Source organism: Pseudomyrmex gracilis, unplaced genomic scaffold (genome assembly GCF_002006095.1).
Source record: "Pseudomyrmex gracilis isolate BER0280 unplaced genomic scaffold, ASM200609v1 scaffold_2783, whole genome shotgun sequence".
In the NCBI taxonomy this organism is placed as follows: domain Eukaryota; kingdom Metazoa; phylum Arthropoda; class Insecta; order Hymenoptera; family Formicidae; genus Pseudomyrmex; species Pseudomyrmex gracilis.
The window spans coordinates 11738-12878 of record NW_018023367.1 but is presented as its reverse complement, the minus strand read 5'-3'; the positions used below and the strand labels follow the sequence as shown (position 1 = coordinate 12878).

The 1141-nt window shown below is 23.7% G+C and overlaps 1 long non-coding RNA gene across 1 annotated transcript; it reads right to left on the bottom strand.

The window, feature by feature from the left end:
* Nucleotides 1–21: 21 nt before the first annotated feature.
* LOC109862974 lies at nt 22–1141 on the bottom strand. The gene is made up of 3 exons (XR_002251264.1): nt 1099–1141; nt 493–717; nt 22–247 (listed from the first exon to the last, which is right to left on the bottom strand). It is a non-coding gene; the product is annotated as an uncharacterized LOC109862974 (long non-coding RNA).

Below are 1141 nucleotides of genomic sequence, written 5' to 3'. Positions count from 1 at the left end.
TGTAAATTATCATGTCACACATATTATGTGACGTGTAATAGCAACGTTGATATACTTTTCTTGATTATCATAAAAAATGAAATTATTTTTAAACATATTTACCTGCAAACTTCCGGATTTTCTATACTCATTTTATTGTCAGGTTCAAGTTTCTTTTTACATATTACTTCCTTGTTAGAATATTTATCACGTGGCATAGATTGAAAAAATGCTCGATTAAACGCAGCAATCACAAATTTCGGATGATCTATATAAAATAAGTATTGAAATGAAATAATGATAAAACATATAATGGTTATATATACAAAAAAAACATTATTTAAAAAAACGTTTATTATTTCAAACAAGTGATATAAATTTGATATAGATTAAGACCTATATAGTAAATATATAATAAAGAACATATAATAAAACACACACACAAATATAAAAAATTCAACTAAACGTTTTTATCCAATAGTTTTCTACGCCAAAAATTACCTTGCATATTACCACATAATTGTTCTTGTAGATTATTGTACATATTATTGTTTTCTTTTTCTTCATCTTTAGTTGTTCTCTCACTGATATCTTTTTGTGTACTATGTACAGTTANTTTTCTTTTTTGCCTATTTTTTATACATATTTTATTATTGGTTTTTCCATCATCATGATAATATTCTTCATTACGATCTTGTTTTCCTCTTGTACGGGTTGCACAAACTTTCTGTTTTAAAACTGTTAAAAAAATTATAGCAATGATATAATTTATTAGCAAGACACTCGGTATGTTACTAATTTTATCAAAAAATAAGATTTCACTGATCAACAAATAATAAAATAAAATTCACTTTTGAAAGTTTAATTCCACTTAAAAACATCTTATTTATAATAAGACAAAATAAAGCAGCTATAATNCAATAACTATTAGGTTTGTGCAAAAATAATTGCGTTAACTTATTGTTAGTCACTACATCACTTCTTTTTTTATATATGTGTATGTAATCTTTTTATTAGCTTTATATTACTTNTAGAATCAAAGAAATTAGAAAAAAATAAAACTAAATATCTAACAGCTATAACGGAAAATATTTAAACGTTCACAAAACTACTTAGTACCTTGTAGACGAAAATTCTTTGGTAATAACTTTTGTTCTAGTAT